At 35.8% G+C, this 20,820-nt stretch overlaps 1 long non-coding RNA gene across 1 annotated transcript; it reads left to right on the forward strand.

Moving 5' to 3' along the window:
- The first annotated feature begins 225 nt into the window (after positions 1–225).
- Positions 226–8,635, forward strand: LOC111197037 (uncharacterized). The gene is made up of 4 exons (XR_002652319.2): positions 226–547; positions 3,951–4,050; positions 8,116–8,248; positions 8,389–8,635. It is a non-coding gene; the product is annotated as an uncharacterized LOC111197037 (long non-coding RNA).
- The last annotated feature ends 12,185 nt before the right edge of the window (positions 8,636–20,820 follow it).

Consider the following 20,820-nt stretch of genomic DNA (forward strand, 5'->3'; position numbering starts at 1 on the left):
CAATAATTCCTTGGAAAGAGAGTTGCATATAGTTGGTTTTAAATCTTTAGCTAGCAGGCACAGAAATGTCTTTTATTTAAGCCATTGATAAACAGCTTTTGTTTAGTAAGAGCCTTAATTTAACCTTAAATGACATAACCTGATAAAAAAAATTAGCAGTGTGTGTGTTTGAGGGGGTGGGGGATTGAGAGAGAGAAAACATATTAAGTGGAATTTCAATTTTTTTTTTTTTTTTTTTTTTTTAGGCAAAGAATGCAAAGCTTACCCAGGCAGCAAGAGCTGACGTGATGAAATGTTTGAAGACTACCCTTAAACAAAAAAAAGCCTCTGACATCCACACAAGATACTTCTGACGAGACAAACATTGACATGTTTGAAAAGAAAAGTTTACATTATATATGTTTTCTAACTTTTTATCTTTATTTTTTATGATTTTTCTTTGAAGGCAACTCAAAGTTTCCTCTCTGTTTTTAAGGATGATGACGATAATGTTGGTGTGTCACATTCAAAATTCTGTGGTCCACTTGCTGCATCAACTCACAGAGAGGTAAGTCCTAAATCAGTCAGTCAACCTATCATATGATTTACCTTGAGAAAGCTGTATAGTGGCAAGAATGCACTTACTATGTATTGTCAAAACTATCTGCTTGCCTGCCTGGCATCTGGTGGCATCCTAGATCCCGACACCACAGTGCTGGAATGCACTGAGCTTCTGAGAGACACGTTCTTTCAGTAATGTTTGTAGAAGTAGTCTGCAAGACTAGCTGCTTGCTTGGTTTTATATAGCTGTGGCCATGGAAGTAATTACAACACCTGAATTCAGTGAATTGGGTGGGTGAGCAAACACTTATGTTAATACAGTGTACAATATGCAGTTATTGTGATTTGTTTTGTATTCTTATAAGTTGTTATTGTTCAAAAAATGCTTCTGTTTACATTGGTGTGACTAGTTTAATATATTTAAATATACTAGGGTTGTCAACTTTAAAGCGGTAACGCACGTGATTCATACCTGTCAAGTTTTAGATTTAAAAATAAGGGATATTTTCCTCTGTCCACTTAAAGCCGTCCCACCAGCCCAACGAAGGTTCAGTATCCCTTACATTTAAAAAAAAAAAAATCTAAAATAACCACATGTGAAACACTTACACTACAATTAGATTATCAGAATCTGAAATGTTGTGGACATTCCTACATATGTCATTCTTTTAATGCAGCCAAATTAAAAATCCTTATCTAGATATTTTAAAAAAAAGTTAAGATTTCATGTCTTTTTTGGCATAATGCACTCTTTTATATGATATATATATATATATATTTTTTATTTAATGGATTTAAAATTGAACAAAGGGTGCACAAATTCTACAAAATGACTGTATGTGACCTAAAAAATAGTATCATGAGCTTTTACTAAAAGGACATGGACCAGATATATTCCATCAGTAAAAATTAGTCCTAATGGGCTACACAATTAATAATTTTTAATTAATACTTCTTTCTTTTGATCACTCCACCCCTGATCAGTTCAGGGGTGGGTTTCCCGAAAGCTTCGTAACGCTAAGAACTTCGTTAACTCGTACTTAAGATTGATCGTTAATTAAAGAGTGTTTCCCAAACCCGTGCGTAACTAAAGTACTACGTAAACTCGCTCGCAGATTAACGAGTGCTCTCACCCAGTCCTTATTCTTAAAGAGCTTCTTTAGGGGATCTCGACTTGCAGTTCAGCACCTTACACACCAGGGACCGCCAATTTTAAGGGAGAAAAATGTTCATTTCCGTGGTTGAAGCAATTATATTGTATTTTATTGTATTGTATTGTATTGTATTGTATTGTATTGTATTGTATTGTATTGTAATATTCCCCGTGTCTGCGGGTGCTCCGGTTTCCTCCCACAGTCCAAAGACCTAATTGGATGTCGGATAAAAATTAAAAACTGACCCTTAGGTGTGAGTGTGTGAGTGGATGTGTCTGTGTGTCTGTCTGTGTCTGTCTGCCCTGCGACGGATTGGCGGCCTTTCAAGGGTGTATAGCTGGCTGTTATAGACTCCAGCCCCCCCGCGACCCTAAACGGATAAAGCGGTTGACGATGAGTGAGTAAGTGATTGAATGAGTTATATTACATTATATTATATTATATTATATTATATTATATTATATTATATTGCCATATAATGCCATATATAATGCCAATTTGTCTGTGGCTTGTAGTCTAACCTGGCAAACCCATTATTAAAATCCAGGTTCCTGTAGATGATGCTCACGGTCTAAGCAAAGCTGCAAAGTCACCAAGTCCGTGGATTCTGTAATCAGGCTGTTACTGTGGAATACACACTTATATACACTTCCCACCAGCCCGGGAATTACAGCACAACATTATATATTTCCATGCTATTGGGAAAATTCCTGGTACTGTAGGTCCGGTGAAGGGGACGCCTGCGGTGTCTTTAATCACACCTACTCGTATTGTAAAGGGTATCGGTGAATGTGCAGGTAATATTTAATATTATTCCTTAATCAGGTGCTTCTAACCATTCTAACATTGTGGCCGTTCATCTGGGCAAACTCTGGGGTGTGTCAGCTCACAAATATATAAATACCAGTCAAAAGTTGACACGTCTCATTTAATGTTTTTTTTTTTTTTTTTTACATTGTGGATTAATATTAAAACCATGAAAACTATTAATTGACGCAAATAAAATTATCTAGTAAACAAAAAGGTGCATGGCCTTAACAATCCCCTGACCTAAACCCAACTGAGATGGGGATTTGGATGAGCATACTCATGTTGGTATAATATATATAACATACATATATGTATTATTATATTATTTTTATATTTTTTATATATTATATTTTTTATATTATTATTAATAATTATAATAATAAATTAATATGACTCGCCAAATTACTATTAATAATATTAGTATAATATATATACATATATATATATATATATATATATATATTAACAATAATAGTTTTAAAAAAGTAAAAAAGTTTAATTTTTTTTAATAGATTAGATTTTCGAGTATTTATTTAGTCATATGTATCTTTAGGAGTATTTTATTAATGCCAAAGTACATCCTTTTGTAATTTAAATTTCAGAATATGTATAATATTGATGATTACAACACATTTCTACGTTTTTAAGGTGTAATAGTGAATAAATGCTGCATATTGGCAATGTTGAATCGATATTTGTGGATCGATTGAGTGCGCTGTTTTTGGGGAGGAGTCAACAAAGATGTTCTTTAACCTCCTTCGTTAATTTTCACGTTGCGAAGCTCTTTGGGAAACACTCGCAGAACTGTCTCGTTCTTTACTCACGTCATTCGTTAGTTCGTTCGTTATTCGCTAAGATTGATCGTTTTCGGGAAACCCACCCCAGTTCATTTCGGTCCTCTACAAATTTCTAGTTAAACTGAGTCACAAGCTGTATTTTTTTATTTTAAAAGGTTTAATCTGTGTGTTTTATTTCGGAGACGAGTATTTTTAAGCAGCTATCAGAAAAATCTCATCACAGTTTACATGATTAGCCTACCGTTACCTTTCTTTTAGAAAAATCGCTGAATATCCAGATCTGTTTTAACATCAGCAGCTCCGACTGCCTGAACTCACAGCGACGGGGGGCTTCCCCACACTGACCCTCCTTTGCAAGCTGATTGGCTGTTTCTCCTGAAAGGCGGGACTTTCTCCTTGAACCGGCTCCACGATTGGTTAAGAGACACAGAGCGGTCAGTTCCCTGTCTCCTCAATAATATATATATATATATATATATATATTATTTTAATATAATACGGGAAATTTACGGGAAAATAATAATACGGGAGGACGGCGGGAAAGAGGAGTAAAATACGGTAGGTACGCAAGTTAACCACACAACATGGTTTGACCCCAACTTCCGCTGAATACTAACTGCACTGATATGACATTTTTTTTATATTGCAGTTGTTTGATGAAGATGAAGAAGAAAGCCTTCTAGGTTGTCACCAGCCAGAGAAAGTCATGGTAGAAATTGATAATGATGCCATAATTACATCCCTCCGTGGTAAGTGCACATTAGAATTTGAGGTTGGAATAAGTTATTTTATATGTGAGAATTTAAGGCTGTCATAGAGAGTAAGCACGTGATATCACATTTGTTGTCCAGTAGAAGTATCAATAGCATATACTATGCATGTATCCAATTGTTTTAAGTGTGGAAGGGTGTAAACCGTTAAAAAAATGAACTGTAGCTTCTGTTAAATCTGCAGGATATTTTTTAACACTTAAGAAAGCCCAGAGTTTCATCTCTTTGAGGTGCCATTCATGTGCATTCATCTCATAAATAAAATATTTCCAATACAATTTGAAGGCAGCACTTTTGTAATCACAAAAACTCTTGAGAACAACTGGCTTTGTTGAAATCAGAGACAAAAGTGTAAGGAAACCCAATTTTGGCTACGTATTGATCTCCAAAGACCATTGATTCTTTTGTCATTTGAATTGGTTGCTGATCAGTTGTTTCCTTGCAGGTTTGGCCGTTTACATGATAGTATTGCTGTTAAAGTTTGTTTTGCTTTCACATTGCCAGTGGTGTGCCACTTTGCTTTCTGCTCTGCTTGACACTGGCCAGTTGTTGTTTTGTGATTACTTCTTACACAGAGGATCACATGCTGATAATAGGTGGGCTTTTTCAAATAATGTCACATCTGCAACCAATGTGTTGGTTCGAGAATCTCTAATAGAGACCAACCTGTCAGCTCACAGTAGTAGTGATGCTAACACCTTTACTGTCAAAAAACTGTTGTAAACTGAAAAAAGAAATTTATTGGTAAAGTTTCTTTGCTTTTTTAGCAAGTGTGGTTAGTGGTTAGTTACTATTTTAGCCATTTAGCTCAATTCACCTCCATTCACGACTTACTTGCCGGCTCCCTCTAGCAGTTTGTAGTCATTTGCTGATATAGTAGCAGAACCGCAGAAGCTGGATTTACTGCACTATAGATTAGAACTTTAAAAATCTTAAAATTTAGAGTGCTACTTTAAAGCTGTTTAGTTGCTTCATTGAATTTGAAACTGTCACAGACACACCCACAAGCCAAGTGTTTGAAAGCTTTAAAAAAGTGTAGTGGATTAACCAGAGGATTTCTTCATTGCTTACACACAGACACACACACTACCCCCACTTTACGGCCTATAAGGAAACTTCGAACCCAGAACACTCTAAAAAAACCTTGGAGTAATCTTTTTCAAACAACCTTAAATTTCAAAATGACATTTACTGACTATTTCTTCACTCAGCCTCGCTCGAGAGCCCTAAATGCGAGTTTAGGGTAAAATTCTGTTTACATTCCTCCAAGTCATAAACCTCGGAGTTAATGTAAACATTTGGAACATTTGCAACACCATCACTAGGACGGGACTGCGGACTTAAGAGAGTGTCAAAACTTAATTAATGCCTTGGAAATTGTTAATTCACCAAATGTTGTACCAATTTAGGGGTTTGTGCCTAGTTATTTCTGCAATCACTTAGAAATAAGATTAATGAAATTAAGAGAAATGTTCTAAGCTTGGAAATTCCATTTTCAACATTGCAGGCTCAAATTCTGTGGCGTGCAGAAAGAACTCCTTCCCCCACCATCGTAAATTCCGATGCCAACCGCTTATCTAAGCACTCAGCAAAGGGGAGGAATTTCTCACTCAGAAGATTTTGCTTAAAATACATATATATTGACTATATAAAAAAGGTGTTTTATAGAATGTTTACTAAATAATGGTATATGTGTCTGGTATATGGTATATGTGTTTGGATGTGTCCTGATTGAATTCTCCTACACATTCAAGTCTGAATCAACAAGGTTTAATTAGCATTTGATAATTTAGCTTTATTTGGTTATCAGTGGTTTAACCATGTATTATCTTTTAAGTGATTTAATTGGGTTTAAATAATAACATGACTCTTGATCTCTTTCTGACAGAGTACCATCCATCGTTGTATTTCTAAGATTATCTTGAATATTACATGTTTGTGGGCAAAATATATATATATATTACATTTATTGTGATTCAATTGTAAGATTGTTTGTTTCCTGAATTTATCCTCACAAACTGATATGCTGAAAAATGTATTTTGATCCACTGTTTAATTGAGTTTTCTTTTGGTTTGATCTATTAGAAAAATGCTGAAGCATGCTGACCATGTGAGCGAGGGGGGGTTTATGGCCCTTTGTGAATCCCCACCAAAGTTTGAAATTGCTCCTAGACCAATCAAAACACAGACATTTGGGCCACAGGGCCAATCATAGCTCAGGGGCCAAACAGGCCACAGAGACTAATAGTTAAACTGGGCAGACACAGTTCAGTTTCCAGTTTAGAGTTGCCAGTAGAGTTTAAGGAGAAGTAGTGGGAGAAGGAGTTGGAGAAGATGAGTTGAGGAAAACAGTTAGAGGAGAGAGGTTAGGGAGCCCAGAGATGGAGAAAGGATAGACTGTTAGTTTAGTCATCTTAAGTTAGTTTTCTTAGACTAGTGCATTTAATCTTCAAGTATATTAATATTAGCTATCCTAGTTAAAATATCTAAGGTTATTTTACAATCTACGAAGCCAAGCATTATTCCATCTAAGTTTAGCTAAAGTACAGCTGAAAAAGAGATCCGCCAGATCCAACCCAGAAACCTGCGGTCCGGAGGCCACCAGCAAGCCAGCTGAGAGTGGGGATTTACCCTGTGGGTTCTAATGGGGCTCCGTGCTGACACAGGAAGTCAAACCATCCTGCAGACAGGCTCACGTGATCCTTTTTCGGGGTGAAGCATCAGACGACCAACCCAGGCGGACTCACCAAGGCCCACTTCAACAACTCAGAGTAAGGCAGAGCTGGGTTTAATCTTTCGGCAGATGGTGTCTGTTGGTCATGGTTTGGGTCGGGTCTTTAATAGAGCGTCTTTAGTATAGATGACTCATTTTGAGTGTCTTGGGTGGAAATAAGAATTGGTTTCGTAGACTTAAAATGCCTTAGACCCTTATTTAGAAATATTCACTTAATAGTTATATTAATCTTTATTCCTTTCATATCAGCATTATAACATGTTTGTTCTTTTATTTCTCATTTATCATTCTACACTATGATTTGATATCTAATGGCTACATTTATGACTTTTTAATGAATTATTTACTCATATCTGTGTGATTTAATAAAATACTTTTATTTTACAAAACCTGTCATTTCAGTGTGTTTTTCTGGATAACTTGGTCATGAAAATTTCTGTCACCTGTAGAAACCACACCCTGAGATGTCTTGTGTAATTAATTAATTAATCTAATTAAATTAATTTAATAACTGGCGCCCAATTAAAAAAATATTTCAACATCTCAATTAGCACCAGGTATTAAACCACTGAGCCGCTACAAAAGTAAGCGGTGCTGAAATATTTTATATGGTTATCTGTTAAAGATGTGAGTAAACTGTCCAGTATAATAATTATTAAATATTGTTGGTGGCCTAAGCATCTCGGAGCAGGTTCTGAAGTGGGTATTCTCTCCTCTCTAGAGCTTCTCTGATTGCTCGGATTGTGTACGCCTACAGACGCCAACAGATGTTGTCACAGTTCACGCAAAAAAATCTGATACTTTTTGTTTCGCACTGGGAACAAACTTTTCTGGTTCCAGAACCTTTTTGTTGTTGCTCAAAAATCACATGCACGGCATGGTACCGCTTCCACTTTGGTGGAAAAGGACAATCAGTGTAAAGCAGTGCAGCTACCGCATGCAATAGTTAATTTGCAAAAACAGATAAACACTATTTCTTATATTTCTGAAAATTATTTTATATAATTATCCCTTCATATATACTTACTTTTAAGTCTCTATGGTGAAATAGTGGTGACCTTGTTCTTTGCATCAACCTCTCCTCAATGTATCGTGCTTAAAAAGATTTAGGACAAACCTTTAATACAGTCTCTCAGGATATAGGCAGTGTTTTCATAGCCATTTCATTCACTGAAATGTTTCAGATGTCAGATTCGTATAACCACTTTTCTGAACTATTCTGATGTCATATATAACCCTTTGAATCATAACCATTTAATGATGCATATACCTAAAAGAATCTGTTTAATTTTACTTTGATTTGTCTCTAGAACTGCCTGAGTCGGTCAAGTCTGTCAAGGAGTGCATGGAATAGCAAGCTTTCAGAGCAGCACTCCATCATCTGTGATTTCAATGTCGGGAGCATCAACTTCATCATCTGTACCAGATGACGAGGTTGAAATGGTACGTTAAAGCTCATTGCTTTGCTAAGCCACTATATACATATACACATATATATATATATATATATATATATATATATATCTTTGCATGGCATCAGTGTTGATCATGGATATTTCCTCTTTTTTTGTCTTATCACACAGCAGTCCTTGGCCAAGTCTAATGTCATGGTTCCCCAAAAAAACCTACCAAAGACTCAACCGAACCAGGATGAGCATCTTTGCGCAGGAGCTGGCCATGTTGGTCTTTACCAAAGAAACCTTGAGCGAATCCACCCTTACCGGAAAGTCTTATGTGGAGAAGGTGCATGCTATAACAGGCAAGCCAATAAAAATGGATGTGTATTGTTCCAGCAAGTTTACCAGTCAACAACTTTTCTTAACTGAGGTTGAAAATAATGTTTCACTGTGTAATTTTAGTTTAAAAGCAGTTGTAAAAAACCATAACAAACTTCCAATTAGATCTACTTGCACAGTAATCATACTTGTAAATAATGCTGATAAAGTTCTGCTCATATATTGTTTCTAAACTGCTAGTGTAGCCGGCTCAAGTTTGACTGTGTGTGTGTGTCTCTCTCTCTCTCTTAGTAGGCTTGGCCACCCTCTGCGTTGTGAATGCGATGATGGAAACACGGGACACACTCTGCCATACAACAGGAGTTTTATTCTCTCTATTTCCTGTGCATGAGAGTAGCATACAACACAGCATAGAGTGAATTCTGGTCCTTCTCACACACACACATGCAGCTCTCCTCAGCAGTATTTAGCGCGAACTGACTACACTTTTTTCCTCTACATCAAGTTGATAAAACACACAATAAAATAGACATCATAAAATATTGTATCACAAATATAGAGTACTATGTTATGAAAATAAACATTAAGAATATATCTATAGCTATGAAATAAAATACAATATTATACATTACCATAATACATTACCCCATGCACATATATATAGAGAGAGACTCCCATAAATGACGTATATTTTTTTCCTTCTGAACATTAATTTCATTATAACAAAACAAATTCCAATAAAAATAAACAGCTGATGCAATTAAACAATTAGCTAAATTAATTAAACAATTAACCAATTAACCTGTGGCAGTACCTGTGCATGAGAGTAGCATACAACACAGCGTAGAGTGAATTCTGGTCCTTCTCACACACACACATACAGCTGTGAGAAGAAAAGCACACCATATTAGCTTAACTGGTAGCAGTATCTCCCTTAACTCCACTAAATCTGCTGTACTTGTATATAAAAAACTCTCTACACAAACGAACTACCCACACAACCAGAGATAACTTACTCTTAGTACTAAAACACAAGTAAGAGTACAGATTTAGTGCACTATAAGTGCTTGAACAGTTTTAAAACAGTATTTCATCAGGAGCACAGTAAACACCCACCTCTCCTCAGCAGTATTTAGCGCGAACTGAGGAGAGAGAAGCCCGCGCTGACACTGAAAACTCGCGCGATTTCAAAATAAAAGTCTGCTCCGCAGTTCAGCTTAAAATCAATATTACAGCTTGAAATCACCCCCAAAAGGAAAAAAAAAATCACAAGTATAAAATAAATAATACCCAGAAATACAGAAAAATACTCAAAAGGATAACAAAGATAATTAGAGAAGGATTTTATGTGGAATGAAATAATAAAATATTATTTATATTCTCATCCGCTACACTACACACTAAGAAATATAAGTACAGATTTGTACTTAAAAGAGTACAAAGCTTGTCGCTGGGGCTGTATCTTATACTGAGGTACAAAAAAGTACCTTTCAGTGAAAGTCCTTTTTTGTACCCATGGTTTTTGTGCCAGTAAAGATTATAAAAATTATAAACATTATCATCAACTAAATATGACTCAAAAACTTGATGATCCAAAATTGTCTGGCTTTCAAATAAAAAATGTGCAATTAAAGCATATATTGTTTATTAGTGCAGTGATGCAGAATACTGAATGTACCTTTTCGCTGGTTAAACGGTACAAATTTGTACTTACTGCTGTTAGAAATTACTTTGTACTTCAGAGGGAACAAATCTGATCCTATAAAGACCAATATTGTACTTTTGAGGGTACAATTATGAAGAGTGTACCTTTGAGTACAAAAAAGAACTCATATCGTACCTCTGTTTTTTAGAGTGTAGTATCCCACTAAACAAAGAGACGTTGAAACGACGTCTTTTCTAGGTCATTTTTGCACGTCCAATTTTGGTCTCCTGAAGGTGCAGACTGTGACGCCAGACGACGTCTTTTTTCTGACGTCTTCTGCACGTCCAGTATTGACGTCCCCCAGACCTCCGGATAAGGGCTAATTCTAGTTTAAATTAAGTCGTTGTGGACGTCTTTTCTACGTGAAATTTACATGTATACGTTTTTATAGACCAACTACTTTGAGGCTCCCTGCATAACTGTAGTGCCATTTCAGACGGTGGCAACTGTTCCATTGTTCCAGCTTCAGCAGTTAACTGGAAACGCATACAAAGCTAAGCCAAACAATTACTGGAACAGGTTCACAACCTACTGGAACTAGTTATGCACGTTAGTTATACACAATATGCTTTACAAATAAATTGAATTTCAACCCTCTCACTTTTTCCAAAACATGTCAACCTGCAAAGAACCAGTAAAAGCAAGGGATAAATTAATTACCCCCATCTTACCACTGTTGATTTTAAATTGACCCTTTCTGTTTGGGGAAACATTAATATAATAATAAACATAATGAGTAAATCTCATTTGGGGTTAATGCCTTTATTTTACATCAACATAACATACACCTTAGATTCACACCATAACAATTTCACTAAACATTTACCTTCCCTTAACAATATTATACCTTCCCTCAAAACTATTACACCTTTAACATTACACCAGGGGTCTCAAAGTACCGGCCCACGCGGTTTCATACGGCCCCTCACGGGTTAACAAAATAAACATACATCTGGCCCGCAATTCAATTTAATTATTTATGCTTTATTATGTTCGTTTTCATATTTTATCTTAACTTGTATTTTGGTGTGTGTGTGTTTTTTTTTTTTTTTTTTTTTGCTTACGCTGCGTTGCCTGCTTTAGTAGTCTTCAGTAGCCTTCAACAGTCTAACCTTGCTGCCGTGGTGTGTCCACTAAACTCCGTAGTTATAAACATCCTGAGGTTAGCAGCGCGCTAACTAACCTGTTTATAATGTAATCCCAGCAGTGCCTCCGTGACGCTGCTCTAAACTGCTGCTGTTAGCTGCTTGGGCTGAAAGATGAACTGTAGAGAGCTGTATTATCCGGTTAGTGGGGTTATTTTATTTCATACACAGAAGAACTTACACATTTTTAAAAACGCTCCAGACTGGCTAAGCTGAGTCCTGTAGCCCGTGGCTGGGCTGTAGCTCTGACTAAGCAAAGACTGCGGGCTTGTGCTGCTGCTGCTGCAGCTCCGACTAGTGGTTGGATGAGGAACTGCTAAATCTGAGGAAATGCTAAATCTGTCACAGCTCACAATTTTTGATTTTATATTTATTAAGCCTTATTTCAGTATCAAACATTTTGATCAAAGTTAATATAACTTGATGTCATTTCTATTCGCTTGAATAGTTTGGTTCTTGATTGATGGAGTTTTTGGATTTCATAACATGACAAATTAAAAGGATTTATGTTAATAGAGCAACAAGCAAACATTTTTCCATGCAACTGTAATATTTGATTGAATAAATAGTATATTGAGAGTTATTTAACATTAAGGAGTAATTACATTCATTTTATATTACATCTGGTTACATTTTCTTATATTTATAAGTTACATCTGGCCCTCAGAGGACAGCCAATATGTCAATGTGGCCCTCCGCAAAAATGAGTTTGAGACCCCTGCATTACACCTTCCCTTAACAATATTATACCTTCCCTTAACACTATTACACCTTTAACATTACCCCTTCCCTCAACACTATTACACCTTTAACATTACACCTTCCCTCAACACTATTACACCTTTAACATTACACCTTCCCTCAACACTATTACACCTTTAACATTACACCTTCCCTCAACACTATTACACCTTTAACATTACACCTTCCCTCAACACTATTACACCTTTAACATTACACCTTCCCTCAACACTATTACACCTTTAACATTACACCTTCCCTCAACACTATTACACCTTTAACATTACACCTTCCCTCAACACTATTACACCTTTAACATTACCCCTTCCCTCAACACTATTACACCTTCCCTCAACACTATTACACCTTTAACATTACACCTTCCCTCAACACTATTACACCTTTAACATTACACCTTCCCTCAACACTATTACACCTTTAACATTACACCTTCCCTCAACACTATTACACCTTTAACATTACACCTTCCCTCAACACTATTACACCTTTAACATTACCCCTTCCCTCAACACTATTACACCTTTAACATTACCCCTTCCCTCAACACTATTACACCTTTAACATTACCCCTTCCCTCAACACTATTACACCTTTAACATTACCCCTTCCCTCAACACTATTACACCTTTAACATTACCCCTTCCCTCAACACTATTACACCTTTAACATTACCCCTTCCCTCAACACTATTACACCTTTAACATTACCCCTTCCCTCAACACTATTACACCTTTAACATTACACCTTCCCTCAACACTATTACACCTTTAACATTACACCTTCCCTCAACACTATTACACCTTTAACATTACACCTTCCCTCAACACTATTACACCTTTAACATTACACCTTCCCTCAACACTATTACACCTTTAACATTACACCTTCCCTCAACACTATTACACCTTTAACATTACACCTTCCCTTAACACCATTACAACTTTACATTACACCTTTCCATTACACCTTCCCTTAACATCATTATACTTTCATTAAGATTCTAGGTCCTGAGAGACAGCGGTGTGTCCTCCACGTCTTTGTGGTGCATGTTTGAGATGCTCCGAAGTATGAAGTCCTCGGTGGCTGTCCCGTCACATTTCATGACTCCATCTGCACAAGTAGAAAAAGACAAATTAGAAATCTCAGAAAATGTTGAAGATGGCCATTTATTTTTTTCCCACAACAAACTATTTTAAATTGCCTTATTTATGTAATATTCACATAAACTTACTTCTTCATGCTATGGCTTAGCTAACGCTAAGCTAACGATAAGATAACGCTAAGCTAAAGGCGGGAATACACATTTAACACCTGACGAGAATTATCGTGCCGTTTTAATTCTCACACATCATATTAAGCTATTTTAATAAATTTTTTTTCCCACAACAAACTATTTTAAATTGCCTTATTTATGTAATATTAACATAAACTTACTTCTTCATGCTATGGCTTAGCTAACGCTAAGATAACGCTAAGCTAACGGCGGGAATACACATTTAACACCAGACCAGAATTATCGTGCTGTTTTAATTCTCACACATCATATTAAGCTATTTTAATAAATGTTTTCCCACAACAAACTATTTTAAATTGCCTTATTTATGTAATATTCACATAAACTTACTTCTTCACACTATGGCTTAGCTAACGCTAAGCTAACGGCGGGAATACACATTTAACACCTGACGAGAATTATCGTGCCGTTTTAATTCTCACACATCATATTAAGCTATTTTAATTAATTTTTTCCCACAACAAACTATTTTAAATTGCCTTATTTATGTAATATTCACATAAACTTACTTCTTCATGCTATGGCTTAGCTAACGATAAGCTAACGATAAGCTAACGCTAAGCTAAAGGCGGGAATACACATTTAACACCTGACCAGAATTATCGTGCCGTTTTAATTCTCACACATCATATTAAGCTATTTTAATAAATGTTTTCCCACAACAAACTATTTTAAATTGCCTTATTTATGTAATATTAACATAAACTTACTTCTTCATGCTATTCAAAATGCACTTGATATTGCCCCCAGTTGCCTAGGTTAATTGTGGGTGCCACAAACGTATATAACTTAACGCTAGCTTAGCGAATTTAGCCAAAGACGGTTCTTTGATTTAGCTTAGATTGGCTTATCAGCCTAGCTCTGGTTAGTGCATTGACTTAATGACCGGACAATGCTTCTACGTTAAAGCTTCGGTTACAGTAAATATTATTTGCATTACGGTCGTTCTCAAAAGTAATTCCAATTCCATTTTAACTATGGCCACTGTTTAGCTATCGTTAGCTAGCTAGCTAGTTAGCTAACTGCCTGGGAAGAGAGGCAACGCCAGCAGGTTCAGATGATTTAAGACCACAGAGCTAAAACAACTAACACTACAAATACATTAACTTATACATATCGTCTTACCTTATAGCTTGGCAGCTGAGTCCGGTCCGGAGCGGAGCTGAGCTGAGCGAGCTGAACTGAATGAGCTGAGCTGAGCTGAGCTACTGCAGCAGCCAAAAAATGTTTAGCGTGTTTTGCCTCGGCATATCAGAGTGGAGTTTATGATGACGTGCGGTCTCAGCAAATCAGAGTGGCGTTGACTGGTTGAAATCAACTTAACAATTTTCCACATAAATTGCATTTCCAAATAAAAATAAAAACATACGTAAATAAATACCTACATTCATTCATTAATTAAATAGATAAAAAATATAATACTCAAATAAATAATTAGAAATAAATGATGCTTAATCATAAATAATCTATATTCATAGTGATTAACAATATTGATAACAACAATTTTGACATACATTTAAAAATAAATATATTCTTAAATAATGTTAATTTCCTGCACCTGTATTAGACGTCCCCATGACGCCCAAAAAAGTGACCTAGTCCGACGTTCAAATGTTTAACTGCATATTGACGTCCAAGTGGGGTCATAGTTAGACGTCCAAATAGCGGACCTAGTTTGCACGTCGTGTAGACGTACAGAATTGGTCTTGGACCGACCGACGCAATATAGACATGATCTTCACGTCCATAAGACGTCTAATGTTTAGTGGGATTGATTGAGTTCTATATTTTATTTTACCAAAATACCAAGTACCAAAAGCGTTTCAATACCAGCAGAGTTTTTTTCTGTTGTAACACATGATACAATTTTCTTATGTATGTAAAAGCTGAAGTATAATTAATTTGTTTTCTGTAACAGATGCAGTAATGGAAGAATTTACCAACACATCAGCCTCAGATGTGTGGACTGCAATAAGGAGAAAATGCAACAATGAGCAGTTCACAGGGAAAAAAACTGATGGACTGATGCTTTTTATGTAAAACATTTGCCAGTTCATTTAAATTGCATTGGAACTGTTGCAACAAGTTACAAAGTGAAGATATTTCTTTAGTTTTGTTTTCATCATTTGTCGTTTAAGTTTTTGCCCCTACAGAGAGTTAGTAAAGATTTCTGTTTTCTGAAAACGTTAAGATAAAAAAAAAAGGTGTCGAAAATACGGAGCAGTTTGTTTGTTTGCTTTACTTGTGTTGATGTGACCTGTTGCTGTAATAACTTGCTAATTTCTCCTAAGACTGTGGTCACTTGTAATGGAGTGCTGCATAGTCAAGCAAAGATGTACAATTAAATGTTTGCATTAATCAGCATACGTATATTCTTGTTTCTTTTTACAATCAGTATGAGCAGTGAGTGAAAAGTCAAATATTATGTATTTGTATTCATGATATAACTATGAAGTGAGCTTAAAATATATTTTCTGTAACTAAATAAACTGATAGAAATTAATACATTTGTAATGACATTATAAGCTAATAGATTCTAAACACTTTAAGCACATTCTGCATGTGTATTTGTATATTTAATGTATATTTAAAAAGTTAACTTAAAATATATTTACCTTTAAATTTAATACACAGTAGTCTTAAGAAAATATGGTCTTGCTTTAGTTAAATTAAAATACATTTTAAATGTCAAATAAAAAAAATTAAATAAATTTGTAACACGCTAAAAATTGTAGTACAGTATATTTAAATATATTTTTATACCCAGCAACGTATACTAGAAGTGTGCTTCTCACAAAAGACATCATATTTGAAGTCTAATGTAAATATATTTAATATCAATTTTTAGTGCATTGCTTATATACTTGGTGTATAATAGTGATACTATTGTAATACGCATTAAATGTATTATGATTTTACTGTAAGCATATTTAAAATAAGGGGTTACATACATGAAGTAGTATATTTAAATGTTACTTAAGTATATTTAAAATAGTTCCATTTTAGTACAGTTAAATACACTTAGCACAATTTAAGTAGAACTTTTGTACAATTTTTTTGTACAATTAAAATAGTTGTTCCATTTTAGCACACTTTAAGTATACTGACAAATCGTGCGGCTACAAGTACACTTTAGTGCACTATAGCATAATGATGTTTAGTATACTTTAATCTACTTTTTTTTCACCAGGGCACCCTTTTGTTCTTTTGAAGGATAGAGGTGGTCTCCAGAAACCATCAACAGGCATGGTCTCAATCTGCCATACCACGGAGAAAATGATTCAAAGGATGATCAGAACAAATAGTGGTCAGCTTCCTCATGGACGTGGGATTACTTTAGGCATTGTGGTTCAGGTTCTTGCTGAAACTGCTGGACAAGATCTCTTCCCACAGCTCAGAGATCACATGTTTGACGTGTGTGTTGAAGCCAACCATGTTCATGTTCTGGTGAAGATGGCATCCTCATGGTATTGCAAAGTTCGATTTAATCACTTTGCAAGAAGACAAAGTGAGATGGCCAAAAGCGGGAAGACTGTACGTAGGCAACTAAGCAAGCTGATTCATTTTTATGGAGAATAATGAGAGGACGTCTGCTTTCAATGTGTTGTCTTGTTTGATACATATATGTGTATATATGTTTGTGTAATTTATTTGTGTATATATGTTTGTCTATTTATGTAATTTATATTTTATTATTATAAATATAATTTTGGAATGTAGTGTCATCCTCTCATTATTTTACGCCAATTTTCTGGAATAAGTGAGCACTTGCTTTATGACACTGCCTGACCTGGCATATTGCTCAGGGGATAAATGAGCCATTAGCAATAAATGAAGAAGCATTTTCACCTTTCCTCTCATGACGCTTCTGCAATAGCTGAAGAAACTACTTCATCTGGTCCTCTAGTTATTATTTGAAAATGTTTATTACAATTGCAAGTTTAGTTCTTTTAAAATGTTCATGGTTTATGTGTTGCAACCAAACAATAAAAGACTTCTACTTATGTGTGTTGATGTTCCTTCAAGTTCTTGTATTCTGCATGTCTACAAAAAGTTTTTTTTCATCTTTTTCAAATGTATTCTTATAAACTGTATAAACTTCATTTACATTTAAAGTGTTCTGAATATTGTTCGTGGTTCTTTTTTTTAAAAGACCACATGTTTCCATGTATGTTTATGTAATTTAAGTGGTTGTGGCGTCTGTTTGTGACGTATGTCTTGTCCTGTGTTCCCACTCATGGTCTGCACCTTGACGTGGTGAGTGGGCTTTAAACTAAGCCAGGCCAGCAAAAAAAAGTATTAAAACTATTTGCAAAAGTTTGGTTATGACTGTTTCTCTTTTAGATTTGTTCCAGGTGTGAGTGGTGGTTCATGATTGAATATTTACATTTTATTTTTTTATATTTTTCTCATTATTCTGCAACTGAATCATCTGCACTTCTTTAATTGCCACTGACTCAAAATCAAATGCCATGGTGATCTGCAAACGTAACAAATCCCAAGATCTAAGAGTACAAGACTGCTTTTTGAAAATGTGCTTATATTTAATAAATAATTTATTAAATATCCATATTAAGTATATGCATCATATTATTTAATACATTTAGTGTATTGCAAATAATATATTCACATCTTTTTGTAAACTTTATCATTTACTCAAACTGTCTGAAGAAAATAAAATTGATAAGAGGAAACATGTTCAAGTATATTTGTAATCTGAAGGCAATTGAACAAAGTAATTAATTTTGTCAATTCACAATACGTGGTAGATCTTTTTAATGTGAGCTGTGTTTTTTAAAGACAGTCCAATAACATCCCATTGCAGTACAAATCAAGACATAGTCAGCTGGATGTGTTGTAAAACATTTTATTGCTAAAAAAATAAATCATATTAAATAGAATATATTCTTATTATTATTATATAAAAATGTAAATATTTTAACTTTAAACTTTTAACTTTAAAACCCCAAAATCCCATGATACACTTGCCATGGGGAGAAAAAAGGAGGAGATCCCAGTGGTGGAATGATCTGGGTGAATGTGAGCTCAAAAATAAATACATAAAGGAGACATGGGCTAGAGGGGCAAAAAAGGATAAGCAAAGGAAGAACAGTGACAATGTTGAACAGTGTTATGGCTAAAAATGTTTTTGTAGTTAAATAATACTATGAAAGATGCACATCACACCACACACAGAGTTTAAAAGCCTGAACTGTTTCAGCCAAAACTGTCAGCCTGAAAGATTAAGCCAGCATCACCCTTACTGGATTAAGGCTTTCAGGCATTCGGCTAAATTACATAAAAAAAATGTCATTTCCCAAAGGCGACAAATGAACATCATCTTTTAGAAACAGCCAAGACTTGTCAAACACTATGTCTGGATGACATACAATACCCCCCCTTTACTCCCAAGACAAAATTAGCCATCACACTGTTCACAAATTTCCAGGACCTGTCGATCTTTTTTGGCCTTGTGGATCCACATCGACGTCGCTGGGTGATTTCAGAGATGATGATCCTCATCTGTGGGTGACGCCGATGAAGATCACACAGATCCTCCTTCATCTCTGCGACGAGATGGACACTTCATCCGCCCAAGGTCGTTCCCGCCGCAGTGGATGACCAGGACATCCGGAACTGTTCTTCCTCGCAGGGACTGGTAAAAGAACCAGGTGAGGGCACGCCACCTCAGTCCACCCAAACCAAACCACCGAACCTTGGCATGTGTTCCCAGGTCTGTTCCCAGGGACCTCCTCGCTCTGTCCTCCCCACGGCGAATGTAGCTGTCCCCCATTATCCATACAACTGTAAAAAAAAGAACAATAAAGTATATTAAATCACATTTTATTACAATAACAGCAATATATACTAAAATATAGTACAATTAAACATGTGAACAGCAATACACCAATTCATGCTAAATCACCACTAGTAATGCTGTAGTTAATTCCTACTTAAGTAAGATTTGTACACAACTAAGTTACATTTCACTGTGAAAACGTTCTTTTTATCTATCTATCTATCTATCTATCTTACCTTTTGCTTTTTCCTTCACTCCTTCACCTTTAGCCTTCACTCCACGTGAACTCATTTTTCTCTAAAAAAAATATAATAAAAATAGTTTGATTTAGCTAGTGTTCCTGTGCCACATAATGCAATTAAACATACTATTAAAGACAAAAGGCAAAGCATCAGAGTTTTAGTTAGCTAATTAGCTAGTGTAGTTTATCACGCAAGTCTACCTCAGGCTCAGCTTGTCTTTCTGGTTAACCACCGCCTCACGTTAACAAATGACTTGGTCAAACACGGTCTCCCTACTTTATGCCTACTAGCTAGCTAGCTAACATTTAAACCACGAAATTAATATTCACTGTATTTTATTCACTTCCACTTGCTACATACAGAACTATCATGTGGCTGGGTACACTGTTAATATCCATAACGTGCACAGACTACTGTTACTATGAAAATATTAATCGTATCATGCTGCAGATAAGTTCTCCGCTCGGCTCGACTGGACTCGGCAGACTGTGTGAGCTCTGGAGGCAGCCCTCAGGGGCGGGGTTATTTAAAGTAGGCGGTCTCTCCACAGTCTTTCTCCCTCCTCTGGTCTCTACTGAGCAGACTCTGGTCTCTGAATCGCCAAAATGGCGGAAGATTTTGGCTTCATTTTCGTTGAATGAATGGGAACGGCGACACGGCGTCCATCTTTATATACCGTCTATGTGCTATACAGTTCACTGCGCTTAGCGCGAGGGGAAAGTTAGCAGCCTGAGCTAGCCTGCTACTCAGTTCAGAAACAGTGTGATAACATCCAATACTGGTTCTCAGTCCGACAACCACACACAGAATGTACTCACATAACTCTCCCACAGTTACTGACTCGAAAATAATAAACACTACTGCATGTTTTTCCACTTATTTTCGTGTACTTTCTCATCCCATTCACGTCTCTCCCTCTCCTGGCTTCTGCTTCTCTATAGTTCCCTCTCGACTTGCTTTCTCTGCAGCCCAACCTAACCCGTTGTTCACTGCTCCCGCCCACTCTCAAAGCTGATTGGCTGTTAGAAAACAGACCACAGAATCTTATAGGCTCAGAAAGAGACTAAAGTTCTCAGAGCTGAATATAACAGATTAATTAAACAGAAAATATACAGGAACATGTATTACAAATTTAAGAACAGTTTTCTTTAAACAAAATATATATATAAGAAATAAACTCTTATTTTTAACCTGAGCTACATAGCAATAGCTTTAAAAACTGCCTTTTAAACAGTCAGCTTTAGTCTTTGTTCTGGCTCAACAGAAAACATGATAAAGAGCAGCTGAACTCAGTTACAGTGGAAACACCACGCTCCACGTTTAAACTCAAC

This window comes from Astyanax mexicanus, unplaced genomic scaffold, assembly GCF_023375975.1.
Source record: "Astyanax mexicanus isolate ESR-SI-001 unplaced genomic scaffold, AstMex3_surface scaffold_36, whole genome shotgun sequence".
NCBI lineage: Eukaryota > Metazoa > Chordata > Actinopteri > Characiformes > Acestrorhamphidae > Astyanax > Astyanax mexicanus.